General features: G+C 37.9%; 1 non-coding gene across 1 annotated transcript; it reads right to left on the bottom strand.

Moving 5' to 3' along the window:
• Positions 1–11,602: 11,602 nt before the first annotated feature.
• Positions 11,603–11,676, bottom strand: TRNAT-UGU (transfer RNA threonine (anticodon UGU)). The gene has a single exon. It is a non-coding gene; the product is annotated as a tRNA-Thr (tRNA).
• Between the last annotated feature and the right edge of the window lie 447 nt (positions 11,677–12,123).

The raw sequence follows: 12,123 nt of genomic DNA, 5'->3' as shown, positions 1-12,123 counted from the left end.
ACAAGGCACTGCTGAGATTTGAACGCAGGGTCTCCTGTTTACAAGACAGGCACTTTAGACAACTAAGCCACAGCGCTACGTACTTACCACATGTATTAAAACCCTGAGCACTGGTTCATTTCTTATGCAGAAGAAACTCTAAATTTCACAATTGCACTATCAGTAGAGACGTAGCCATGGTAAGTTTGAGGTTTTACGTCAATGGAATTCCCATTTTTAAGATAGGAAGTTTGTTTCTGAGATGATGAAAACAAGGCACTACTGAGCTTCGAACTCAGGATCTCCTGTTTACAATACAGGCGCTTTAACCAACTAAGCCACAGCACCACAAGCTTTCCATGTGAAATGCAGGGAACACATAAGAACCAATCGACCATTTCAAGTGGTTAACTTAGCGAAACAACATTGAGTTGAGTTGTATTCCATGCACAGCAAAAACGTGGAACAGGATTTCATTTTCAGTCATGACAATTAAGAAACCAAGTAAATTATGAATAGCATTCATTCAACGACATTGACAATTTGCAGTATGCAATAGATTCTGGTTCAATGACAAGGCCTTATGTTTTGAAATTCTATAATTGAATGATCCATCTTTTAGCACAGCTTCAATTTGGGACTTGTTTTTCTTCCAAGTTATGACACAGAATAGGCAGATTGAAGGAATGCCACAGCAGGGCCAAAAGGAGGAAAAATTAGGAAAGATTGAAAAGTTGGAATTAAAACCCTGAGGACTGGTTCATTTCTTATGCAGAAGAAATTCTTAAAATCACAATTGCATTATTAGTAGAGACGTAGCCACGGAAAATTTGAGTTATACGTCATTGAAATTCCCATTTCTTAGCTAGGAAGTTTGTTTCTGAGATGATGAAGACAAGGCACTGCTGAGATTTGAACTCAGGGTCTCCTGTTTACAAGACAGGCACTTTAGACAACTAAGCCACAGCGCTACGTACTTACCACATGTATTAAAACCCTGAGCACTGGTTAATTTCTTATGCAGAAGAAACTCTAAATTTCACAATTGCACTATCAGTAGAGACGTAGCCATGGTAAGTTTGAGGTTGTACGTCAATGGAATTCCCATTTTTAAGATAGGAAGTTTGTTTCTGAGATGATGAAAACAAGGCACTACTGAGCTTCGAACTCAGGATCTCCTGTTTACAATACAGGCGCTTTAACCAACTAAGCCACAGCACCACAAGCTTTCCATGTGAAATGCAGGGAACACATAAGAACCAATCGACCATTTCAAGTGGTTAACTTAGCGAAACAACATTGAGTTGAGTTGTATTCCATGCACAGCAAAAACGTGGAACAGGATTTCATTTTCAGTCATGACAATTAAGAAACCAAGTAAATTATGAATAGCATTCATTCAATGACATTGACAATTTGCAGTATGCAATAGATTCTGGTTCAATGACAAGGCCTTATGTTTTGAAATTCTATAATTGAATGATCCATCTTTTAGCACAGCTTCAATTTGGGACTTGTTTTTCTTCCAAGTTATGACACAGAATAGGCAGATTGAAGGAATGCCACAGCAGGGCCAAAAGGAGGAAAAATTAGGAAAGATTGAAAAGTTGGAATTAAAACCCTGAGGACTGGTTCATTTCTTATGCAGAAGAAATTCTTAAAATCACAATTGCATTATTAGTAGAGACGTAGCCACGGAAAATTTGAGTTATACGTCATTGAAATTACCATTTCTTAGCTAGGAAGTTTGTTTCTGAGATGATGAAGACAAGGCACTGCTGAGATTTGAACTCAGGGTCTCCTGTTTACAAGACAGGCACTTTAGACAACTAAGCCACAGCGCTACGTACTTACCACATGTATTAAAACCCTGAGCACTGGTTAATTTCTTATGCAGAAGAAACTCTAACTTTTACAATTGCACTATCAGTAGAGACGTAGCCATGGTAAGTTTGAGGTTGTACGTCAATGGAATTCCCATTTTTAAGATAGGAAGTTTGTTTCTGAGATGATGAAAACAAGGCACTGCTGAAATTCGAACTCAGGATCTCCTGTTTACAAGACAGGCGCTTTAACCAACTAAGCCACAGCGCCACAAGCTTTCCTCGTGAAATGCAGGGAACACATAAGAACCAATCGAACATTTCAAGTGGTTAACTTAGCGAAACAACATTGAGTTGAGTTGTATTCCATGCACAGCAAAAACGTGGAACAGGATTTCATTTTCAGTCATGACAATTAAGAAACCAAGTAAATTATGAATAGCATTCATTCAACGACATTGACAATTTGCAGTATGCAATAGATTCTGGTTCAATGACAAGGCCTTATGTTTTGAAATTCTATAATTGAATGATCCATCTTTTAGCACAGCTTCAATTTGGGACTTGTTTTTCTTCCAAGTTATGACACAGAATAGGCAGATTGAAGGAATGCCACAGCAGGGCCAAAAGGAGGAAAAATTAGGAAAGATTGAAAAGTTGGAATTAAAACCCTGAGGACTGGTTCATTTCTTATGCAGAAGAAATTCTTAAAATCACAATTGCATTATTAGTAGAGACGTAGCCACGGAAAATTTGAGTTATACGTCATTGAAATTCCCATTTCTTAGCTAGGAAGTTTGTTTCTGAGATGATGAAGACAAGGCACTGCTGAGATTTGAACTCAGGGTCTCCTGTTTACAAGACAGGCACTTTAGACAACTAAGCCACAGCGCTACGTACTTACCACATGTATTTAAACCCTGAGCACTGGTTCATTTCTTATGCAGAAGAAACTCTAAATTTCACAATTGCACCATCAGTAGAGACGTAGCCATGGTAAGTTTGAGGTTGTACGTCAATGGAATTCCCATTTTTAAGATAGGAAGTTTGTTTCTGAGATGATGAAAACAAGGCACTACTGAGATTCGAACTCAGGATCTCCTGTTTACAATACAGGCGCTTTAACCAACTAAGCCACAGCACCACAAGCTTTCCATGTGAAATGCAGGGAACACATAAGAACCAATCGACCATTTCAAGTGGTTAACTTAGCGAAACAACATTGAGTTGAGTTGTATTCCATGCACAGCAAAAACGTGGAACAGGATTTCATTTTCAGTCATGACAATTAAGAAACCAAGTAAATTATGAATAGCATTCATTCAACGACATTGACAATTTGCAGTATGCAATAGATTCTGGTTCAATGACAAAGCCTTATGTTTTGAAATTCTATAATTGAATGATCCATCTTTTAGCACAGCTTCAATTTGGGACTTGTTTTTCTTCCAAGTTATGACACAGAATAGGCAGATTGAAGGAATGCCACAGCAGGGCCAAAAGGAGGAAAAATTAGGAAAGATTGAAAAGTTGGAATTAAAACCCTGAGGACTGGTTCATTTCTTATGCAGAAGAAATTTTTAAAATCACAATTGCATTATTAGTAGAGACGTAGCCACGGAAAATTTGAGTTATACGTCATTGAAATTCCCATTTCTTAGCTAGGAAGTTTGTTTCTGAGATGATGAAGACAAGGCACTGCTGAGATTTGAACGCAGGGTCTCCTGTTTACAAGACAGGCACTTTAGACAACTAAGCCACAGCGCTACGTACTTACCACATGTATTAAAACCCTGAGCACTGGTTCATTTCTTATGCAGAAGAAACTCTAAATTTCACAATTGCACTATCAGTAGAGACGTAGCCATGGTAAGTTTGAGGTTGTACGTCAATGGAATTCCCATTTTTAAGATAGGAAGTTTGTTTCTGAGATGATGAAAACAAGGCACTACTGAGATTCAAACTCAGGATCTCCTGTTTACAATACAGGCGCTTTAACCAACTAAGCCACAGCACCACAAGCTTTCCATGTGAAATGCAGGGAACACATAAGAACCAATCGACCATTTCAAGTGGTTAACTTAGCGAAACAACATTGAGTTGAGTTGTATTCCATGCACAGCAAAAACGTGGAACAGGATTTCATTTTCAGTCATGACAATTAAGAAACCAAGTAAATTATGAATAGCATTCATTCAACGACATTGACAATTTGCAGTATGCAATAGATTCTGGTTCAATGACAAGGCCTTATGTTTTGAAATTCTATAATTGAATGATCCATCTTTTAGCACAGCTTCAATTTGGGACTTGTTTTTCTTCCAAGTTATGACACAGAATAGGCAGATTGAAGGAATGCCACAGCAGGGCCAAAAGGAGGAAAAATTAGGAAAGATTGAAAAGTTGGAATTAAAACCCTGAGGACTGGTTCATTTCTTATGCAGAAGAAATTCTTAAAATCACAATTGCATTATTAGTAGAGACGTAGCCACGGAAAATTTGAGTTATACGTCATTGAAATTACCATTTCTTAGCTAGGAAGTTTGTTTCTGAGATGATGAAGACAAGGCACTGCTGAGATTTGAACTCAGGGTCTCCTGTTTACAAGACAGGCACTTTAGACAACTAAGCCACAGCGCTACGTACTTACCACATGTATTAAAACCCTGAGCACTGGTTAATTTCTTATGCAGAAGAAACTCTAACTTTTACAATTGCACTATCAGTAGAGACGTAGCCATGGTAAGTTTGAGGTTGTACGTCAATGGAATTCCCATTTTTAAGATAGGAAGTTTGTTTCTGAGATGATGAAAACAAGGCACTGCTGAAATTCGAACTCAGGATCTCCTGTTTACAAGACAGGCGCTTTAACCAACTAAGCCACAGCGCCACAAGCTTTCCTCGTGAAATGCAGGGAACACATAAGAACCAATCGAACATTTCAAGTGGTTAACTTAGCGAAACAACATTGAGTTGAGTTGTATTCCATGCACAGCAAAAACGTGGAACAGGATTTCATTTTCAGTCATGACAATTAAGAAACCAAGTAAATTATGAATAGCATTCATTCAACGACATTGACAATTTGCAGTATGCAATAGATTCTGGTTCAATGACAAGGCCTTATGTTTTGAAATTCTATAATTGAATGATCCATCTTTTAGCACAGCTTCAATTTGGGACTTGTTTTTCTTCCAAGTTATGACACAGAATAGGCAGATTGAAGGAATGCCACAGCAGGGCCAAAAGGAGGAAAAATTAGGAAAGATTGAAAAGTTGGAATTAAAACCCTGAGGACTGGTTCATTTCTTATGCAGAAGAAATTCTTAAAATCACAATTGCATTATTAGTAGAGACGTAGCCACGGAAAATTTGAGTTATACGTCATTGAAATTCCCATTTCTTAGCTAGGAAGTTTGTTTCTGAGATGATGAAGACAAGGCACTGCTGAGATTTGAACTCAGGGTCTCCTGTTTACAAGACAGGCACTTTAGACAACTAAGCCACAGCGCTACGTACTTACCACATGTATTTAAACCCTGAGCACTGGTTCATTTCTTATGCAGAAGAAACTCTAAATTTCACAATTGCACCATCAGTAGAGACGTAGCCATGGTAAGTTTGAGGTTGTACGTCAATGGAATTCCCATTTTTAAGATAGGAAGTTTGTTTCTGAGATGATGAAAACAAGGCACTACTGAGATTCGAACTCAGGATCTCCTGTTTACAATACAGGCGCTTTAACCAACTAAGCCACAGCACCACAAGCTTTCCATGTGAAATGCAGGGAACACATAAGAACCAATCGACCATTTCAAGTGGTTAACTTAGCGAAACAACATTGAGTTGAGTTGTATTCCATGCACAGCAAAAACGTGGAACAGGATTTCATTTTCAGTCATGACAATTAAGAAACCAAGTAAATTATGAATAGCATTCATTCAACGACATTGACAATTTGCAGTATGCAATAGATTCTGGTTCAATGACAAAGCCTTATGTTTTGAAATTCTATAATTGAATGATCCATCTTTTAGCACAGCTTCAATTTGGGACTTGTTTTTCTTCCAAGTTATGACACAGAATAGGCAGATTGAAGGAATGCCACAGCAGGGCCAAAAGGAGGAAAAATTAGGAAAGATTGAAAAGTTGGAATTAAAACCCTGAGGACTGGTTCATTTCTTATGCAGAAGAAATTTTTAAAATCACAATTGCATTATTAGTAGAGACGTAGCCACGGAAAATTTGAGTTATACGTCATTGAAATTCCCATTTCTTAGCTAGGAAGTTTGTTTCTGAGATGATGAAGACAAGGCACTGCTGAGATTTGAACGCAGGGTCTCCTGTTTACAAGACAGGCACTTTAGACAACTAAGCCACAGCGCTACGTACTTACCACATGTATTAAAACCCTGAGCACTGGTTCATTTCTTATGCAGAAGAAACTCTAAATTTCACAATTGCACTATCAGTAGAGACGTAGCCATGGTAAGTTTGAGGTTGTACGTCAATGGAATTCCCATTTTTAAGATAGGAAGTTTGTTTCTGAGATGATGAAAACAAGGCACTACTGAGATTCAAACTCAGGATCTCCTGTTTACAATACAGGCGCTTTAACCAACTAAGCCACAGCACCACAAGCTTTCCATGTGAAATGCAGGGAACACATAAGAACCAATCGACCATTTCAAGTGGTTAACTTAGCGAAACAACATTGAGTTGAGTTGTATTCCATGCACAGCAAAAACGTGGAACAGGATTTCATTTTCAGTCATGACAATTAAGAAACCAAGTAAATTATGAATAGCATTCATTCAACGACATTGACAATTTGCAGTATGCAATAGATTCTGGTTCAATGACAAGGCCTTATGTTTTGAAATTCTATAATTGAATGATCCATCTTTTAGCACAGCTTCAATTTGGGACTTGTTTTTCTTCCAAGTTATGACACAGAATAGGCAGATTGAAGGAATGCCACAGCAGGGCCAAAAGGAGGAAAAATTAGGAAAGATTGAAAAGTTGGAATTAAAACCCTGAGGACTGGTTCATTTCTTATGCAGAAGAAATTCTTAAAATCACAATTGCATTATTAGTAGAGACGTAGCCACGGAAAATTTGAGTTATACGTCATTGAAATTCCCATTTCTTAGCTAGGAAGTTTGTTTCTGAGATGATGAAGACAAGGCACTGCTGAGATTTGAACTCAGGGTCTCCTGTTTACAAGACAGGCACTTTAGACAACTAAGCCACAGCGCTACGTACTTACCACATGTATTTAAACCCTGAGCACTGGTTCATTTCTTATGCAGAAGAAACTCTAAATTTCACAATTGCACCATCAGTAGAGACGTAGCCATGGTAAGTTTGAGGTTGTACGTCAATGGAATTCCCATTTTTAAGATAGGAAGTTTGTTTCTGAGATGATGAAAACAAGGCACTACTGAGATTCGAACTCAGGATCTCCTGTTTACAATACAGGCGCTTTAACCAACTAAGCCACAGCACCACAAGCTTTCCATGTGAAATGCAGGGAACACATAAGAACCAATCGACCATTTCAAGTGGTTAACTTAGCGAAACAACATTGAGTTGAGTTGTATTCCATGCACAGCAAAAACGTGGAACAGGATTTCATTTTCAGTCATGACAATTAAGAAACCAAGTAAATTATGAATAGCATTCATTCAACGACATTGACAATTTGCAGTATGCAATAGATTCTGGTTCAATGACAAAGCCTTATGTTTTGAAATTCTATAATTGAATGATCCATCTTTTAGCACAGCTTCAATTTGGGACTTGTTTTTCTTCCAAGTTATGACACAGAATAGGCAGATTGAAGGAATGCCACAGCAGGGCCAAAAGGAGGAAAAATTAGGAAAGATTGAAAAGTTGGAATTAAAACCCTGAGGACTGGTTCATTTCTTATGCAGAAGAAATTTTTAAAATCACAATTGCATTATTAGTAGAGACGTAGCCACGGAAAATTTGAGTTATACGTCATTGAAATTCCCATTTCTTAGCTAGGAAGTTTGTTTCTGAGATGATGAAGACAAGGCACTGCTGAGATTTGAACGCAGGGTCTCCTGTTTACAAGACAGGCACTTTAGACAACTAAGCCACAGCGCTACGTACTTACCACATGTATTAAAACCCTGAGCACTGGTTCATTTCTTATGCAGAAGAAACTCTAAATTTCACAATTGCACTATCAGTAGAGACGTAGCCATGGTAAGTTTGAGGTTGTACGTCAATGGAATTCCCATTTTTAAGATAGGAAGTTTGTTTCTGAGATGATGAAAACAAGGCACTACTGAGATTCAAACTCAGGATCTCCTGTTTACAATACAGGCGCTTTAACCAACTAAGCCACAGCACCACAAGCTTTCCATGTGAAATGCAGGGAACACATAAGAACCAATCGACCATTTCAAGTGGTTAACTTAGCGAAACAACATTGAGTTGAGTTGTATTCCATGCACAGCAAAAACGTGGAACAGGATTTCATTTTCAGTCATGACAATTAAGAAACCAAGTAAATTATGAATAGCATTCATTCAACGACATTGACAATTTGCAGTATGCAATAGATTCTGGTTCAATGACAAGGCCTTATGTTTTGAAATTCTATAATTGAATGATCCATCTTTTAGCACAGCTTCAATTTGGGACTTGTTTTTCTTCCAAGTTATGACACAGAATAGGCAGATTGAAGGAATGCCACAGCAGGGCCAAAAGGAGGAAAAATTAGGAAAGATTGAAAAGTTGGAATTAAAACCCTGAGGACTGGTTCATTTCTTATGCAGAAGAAATTCTTAAAATCACAATTGCATTATTAGTAGAGACGTAGCCACGGAAAATTTGAGTTATACGTCATTGAAATTCCCATTTCTTAGCTAGGAAGTTTGTTTCTGAGATGATGAAGACAAGGCACTGCTGAGATTTGAACTCAGGGTCTCCTGTTTACAAGACAGGCACTTTAGACAACTAAGCCACAGCGCTACGTACTTACCACATGTATTTAAACCCTGAGCACTGGTTCATTTCTTATGCAGAAGAAACTCTAAATTTCACAATTGCACTATCAGTAGAGACGTAGCCATGGTAAGTTTGAGGTTGTACGTCAATGGAATTCCCATTTTTAAGATAGGAAGTTTGTTTCTGAGATGATGAAAACAAGGCACTACTGAGATTCGAACTCAGGATCTCCTGTTTACAATACAGGCGCTTTAACCAACTAAGCCACAGCACCACAAGCTTTCCATGTGAAATGCAAGGAACACATAAGAACCAATCGACCATTTCAAGTGGTTAACTTAGCGAAACAACATTGAGTTGAGTTGTATTCCATGCACAGCAAAAACGTGGAACAGGATTTCATTTTCAGTCATGACAATTAAGAAACCAAGTAAATTATGAATAGCATTCATTCAACGACATTGACAATTTGCAGTATGCAATAGATTCTGGTTCAATGACAAAGCCTTATGTTTTGAAATTCTATAATTGAATGATCCATCTTTTAGCACAGCTTCAATTTGGGACTTGTTTTTCTTCCAAGTTATGACACAGAATAGGCAGATTGAAGGAATGCCACAGCAGGGCCAAAAGGAGGAAAAATTAGGAAAGATTGAAAAGTTGGAATTAAAACCCTGAGGACTGGTTCATTTCTTATGCAGAAGAAATTTTTAAAATCACAATTGCATTATTAGTAGAGACGTAGCCACGGAAAATTTGAGTTATACGTCATTGAAATTCCCATTTCTTAGCTAGGAAGTTTGTTTCTGAGATGATGAAGACAAGGCACTGCTGAGATTTGAACGCAGGGTCTCCTGTTTACAAGACAGGCACTTTAGACAACTAAGCCACAGCGCTACGTACTTACCACATGTATTAAAACCCTGAGCACTGGTTCATTTCTTATGCAGAAGAAACTCTAAATTTCACAATTGCACTATCAGTAGAGACGTAGCCATGGTAAGTTTGAGGTTGTACGTCAATGGAATTCCCATTTTTAAGATAGGAAGTTTGTTTCTGAGATGATGAAAACAAGGCACTACTGAGCTTCGAACTCAGGATCTCCTGTTTACAATACAGGCGCTTTAACCAACTAAGCCACAGCACCACAAGCTTTCCATGTGAAATGCAGGGAACACATAAGAACCAATCGACCATTTCAAGTGGTTAACTTAGCGAAACAACATTGAGTTGAGTTGTATTCCATGCACAGCAAAAACGTGGAACAGGATTTCATTTTCAGTCATGACAATTAAGAAACCAAGTAAATTATGAATAGCATTCATTCAACGACATTGACAATTTGCAGTATGCAATAGATTCTGGTTCAATGACAAGGCCTTATGTTTTGAAATTCTATAATTGAATGATCCATCTTTTAGCACAGCTTCAATTTGGGACTTGTTTTTCTTCCAAGTTATGACACAGAATAGGCAGATTGAAGGAATGCCACAGCAGGGCCAAAAGGAGGAAAAATTAGGAAAGATTGAAAAGTTGGAATTAAAACCCTGAGGACTGGTTCATTTCTTATGCAGAAGAAATTCTTAAAATCACAATTGCATTATTAGTAGAGACGTAGCCACGGAAAATTTGAGTTATACGTCATTGAAATTCCCATTTCTTAGCTAGGAAGTTTGTTTCTGAGATGATGAAGACAAGGCACTGCTGAGATTTGAACTCAGGGTCTCCTGTTTACAAGACAGGCACTTTAGACAACTAAGCCACAGCGCTACGTACTTACCACATGTATTAAAACCCTGAGCACTGGTTAATTTCTTATGCAGAAGAAACTCTAAATTTCACAATTGCACTATCAGTAGAGACGTAGCCATGGTAAGTTTGAGGTTGTACGTCAATGGAATTCCCATTTTTAAGATAGGAAGTTTGTTTCTGAGATGATGAAAACAAGGCACTACTGAGCTTCGAACTCAGGATCTCCTGTTTACAATACAGGCGCTTTAACCAACTAAGCCACAGCACCACAAGCTTTCCATGTGAAATGCAGGGAACACATAAGAACCAATCGAACATTTCAAGTGGTTAACTTAGCGAAACAACATTGAGTTGAGTTGTATTCCATGCACAGCAAAAACGTGGAACAGGATTTCATTTTCAGTCATGACAATTAAGAAACCAAGTAAATTATGAATAGCATTCATTCAACGACATTGACAATTTGCAGTATGCAATAGATTCTGGTTCAATGACAAGGCCTTATGTTTTGAAATTCTATAATTGAATGATCCATCTTTTAGCACAGCTTCAATTTGGGACTTGTTTTTCTTCCAAGTTATGACACAGAATAGGCAGATTGAAGGAATGCCACAGCAGGGCCAAAAGGAGGAAAAATTAGGAAAGATTGAAAAGTTGGAATTAAAACCCTGAGGACTGGTTCATTTCTTATGCAGAAGAAATTCTTAAAATCACAATTGCATTATTAGTAGAGACGTAGCCACGGAAAATTTGAGTTATACGTCATTGAAATTACCATTTCTTAGCTAGGAAGTTTGTTTCTGAGATGATGAAGACAAGGCACTGCTGAGATTTGAACTCAGGGTCTCCTGTTTACAAGACAGGCACTTTAGACAACTAAGCCACAGCGCTACGTACTTACCACATGTATTAAAACCCTGAGCACTGGTTCATTTCTTATGCAGAAGAAACTCTAAATTTCACAATTGCACTATCAGTAGAGACGTAGCCATGGTAAGTTTGAGGTTGTACGTCAATGGAATTCCCATTTTTAAGATAGGAAGTTTGTTAAAGAGATGATGAAAACAAGGCACTGCTGAGATTCGAACTCAGGATCTCCTGTTTACAAGACAGGCGCTTTAACCAACTAAGCCACAGCGCCACAAGCTTTCCACGTGAAATGCAGGGGACACATAAGAACCAATCGAACATTTCAAGTGGTTAACTTAGCGAAACAACATTGAGTTGAGTTGTATTCCATGCACAGCAAAAACGTGGAACAGGATTTCATTTTCAGTCATGACAATTAAGAAACCAAGTAAATTATGAATAGCATTCATTCAACGACATTGACAATTTGCAGTATGCAATAGATTCTGGTTCAATGACAAGGCCTTATGTTTTGAAATTCTATAATTGAATGATCCATCTTTTAGCACAGCTTCAATTTGGGACTTGTTTTTCTTCCAAGTTATGACACAGAATAGGCAGATTGAAGGAATGCCACAGCAGGGCCAAAAGGAGGAAAAATTAGGAAAGATTGAAAAGTTGGAATTAAAACCCTGAGGACTGGTTCATTTCTTATGCAGAAGAAATTCTTAAAATCACA

The sequence above is a fragment of the Ranitomeya imitator genome, chromosome 7, assembly GCF_032444005.1.
Source record: "Ranitomeya imitator isolate aRanImi1 chromosome 7, aRanImi1.pri, whole genome shotgun sequence".
Taxonomy (NCBI): Eukaryota; Metazoa; Chordata; class Amphibia; order Anura; family Dendrobatidae; genus Ranitomeya; species Ranitomeya imitator.
The sequence above is the reverse complement of the archived record's forward strand: the minus strand, read 5'-3'. Positions and strand labels throughout refer to the sequence as shown.